This window comes from Buceros rhinoceros, unplaced genomic scaffold (genome assembly GCF_000710305.1).
Source record: "Buceros rhinoceros silvestris isolate BGI_N320 unplaced genomic scaffold, ASM71030v1 scaffold23198, whole genome shotgun sequence".
In the NCBI taxonomy this organism is placed as follows: domain Eukaryota; kingdom Metazoa; phylum Chordata; class Aves; order Bucerotiformes; family Bucerotidae; genus Buceros; species Buceros rhinoceros.
Window position 1 is genome coordinate 9919 of NW_010426669.1, and position 2285 is coordinate 12203.

The 2285-nt window shown below is 56.2% G+C and overlaps 1 protein-coding gene across 1 annotated transcript in view; it reads left to right on the forward strand.

Annotated features, from left to right (window-relative positions):
* LOC104498256 (disks large homolog 3-like) overlaps window positions 1-2285 on the forward strand; it is a gene marked incomplete at both ends in the record, with an annotated part of 19007 nt that overhangs the window by 9209 nt on the left and 7513 nt on the right. The window lies entirely within an intron of this gene.

Here is a 2285-nt window from a genome sequence, read left to right on the forward strand (position 1 = left end):
CAGCCCTGCTGAGAGGGGTTGTCAGGGGCGGGAGCCTGCCAGTGGTGCTCCATGGCACAGCTTGCCTCCTCCTCACTGTCACGCCGGGTGGCTTGGCCTAGCCGCATGGCCAGCATCTCGGGGAAAGACACATCACTCATTATTCTGTTCCTCTCTGCTTTTAGTCATCTCCCTCCTCCCCCTGGCTCTGCATCATAGAGGTGGGTGGACGGAAGGTTATCTGGGGCTGCCACCTCACCCACCACTTTCCCAGAGTACCTAACAAAACCAGTCCGGCGGATGCTTGCTTTTTGGGCTGAGTGCTCTGGGCCCAATTTAAAGGCAAAAACCTTGTTTTCAGGGACTCTTTAGAGCATCCTCTGTCCTCAGTCCAGAGCGGAAGTTGAGGGAGCTGACAGGGTTGCACAGAGAGGCAGCAGTCACTGCTGCCCCCATTTCAAAGACTCAGGCAGTAATTCCCTCTCCAACAGTGAGGAACCGTGAGGGAATTTCTCCGCTTAGCAGCCAGGGCCAGCATGAACCATACTCGGGTCCTTCCCCTTCACCTGGTCCCAGTGGAATCCAACAGCCCTGTCTTACCTGGTGCCTCCAGGTGAGGCTGTCCCCTTGCTAGGTGTTTGGCTCCCAGAGATGACCTCAGTGTATCCAAAGTTGCTGGTCTGTCACTGTTGCTAGTCCTTGTCCTTGTTGTAAAGTCAAGGGCAAATGCAGCAGTGTTTGGGGGGCAATAACTGAGGAAACTGTCCCTCAGAGGGACATGGCTTTGGGTTTACCCACCCTACATGTGTCTGCAGCAGGAGCTGCTCCCTTGTCTACATCAATGTCAATGCCAGCTAAGAAATATATCCCTTGAACTCCATTTCAGGGTTTATTGAAATAAAAATAAACATCTCCAGATTATTTCCAAGTTTTGTAGCTAGCATCAGAGCGTGCTCTTCCATAGACAGGCACAACAGATGACTGGAGACCATTTTGCTCCATCTCATTTGCTTTGCTGGGCCCAGGCTGGGTCTCCAGTGACAGTAAGCAGCTTTTCTGAGCTGGGCACAGGGTAACCAAAATCCAGCTTAGAGGAAGGAGAGTGGCCTCAGACCTTTCACTGAGTGTCACATGCCAGCCGAATTCCAGCCAGCAGGAGAGCATCCAGGTGTGTTGTGTAGTGAGAGGCATTGGTGGCTCCCAGAGATGCCATATGCTGTGTCATGAGTGGTATCGAGTCAGAACAGAGACTTCTGCATCACCAGAAGAGCTAACGCTGAGCCCAGATTGCTAGGGAGAAGCATGAGCCCCGGCTGGATGCTTGGTGCTAGAGGACCCCAGGGAGCCTGAGCTTCAGTGTGGCCCTCCTGGCCACAGGTCTTCCAGGAAGGCAGAGCTCCCCATCAGCTAACACTGAGCACTGGCCCAGTGGGCAGCCAGGAGACTACTTGGCCACAGCCCATTTGTATACGAGAGGAGCGGGCAGGATAGGATACGACTGTCAGCTCTCCTGCATGAGGAAACAAGGCAAGGAGCCATCTGATTTTCAAGGCAGAGCGGCAGAAGCAGGAATTGTCCACTTGCATCAAACAGAGAGCTGGAAGCAGTGCCTGTGAGCGTGTCACCAACAGGCATCCTGCAAGCGGGAGAGGCAATGCAGGGCCATGGCACTCATCCTGGGATGCTGCCAGGGTGGAGCTGGAGACACTGCACGGCCCCTGCATTCCCCTCCCCGGGCAGACTGCAGCAGGACAAAGCTCAAAGCTCCAAGCATGTCAGGAAGGAAGAGGGGGCAGAACTGGAGACCCTGCTCCATCCTGACAGCCCCCTCCACCCAACCCTGCAAATTTTGGCATCAGCTCTGCTGGTCCACAGGTTGGCTCCATGCCAGGGCTGCATTACAGGGTGCAGGGGGCACGGGGTGTGATACTGATGACTGGCACAAGTCCTTCTGCTCTGTGCAGGCTGCAGCATCAGTGTCTTCTCCTGGGGAACAGCCAGCAAGGGGAGGTTTCCTTCGCCAAGGACCACCCCCTATTCCCCCAGCTCACTGCCTGCCTCACAGTCTCTCAGTGGAGATGCGGCGATGAGGGAGGTCCTCAGCAGCTCCCACTCTCCCACTCCATCTGTTTGGTGCTCTGCGCTACGGCACCGAGAGCCTCAGCTGATGAACAACAGCCTCCCCTCCGGCGCGCATCCCTCTGCCCCCTGAGGCAAGCACCCTGGAGCACAGCAGATGTTGTAAGGGCTCCCATGCCACAGGCAGCCGCGGCTGAAGAGGAACCACCTTGGGGGGGGCAGCAGCA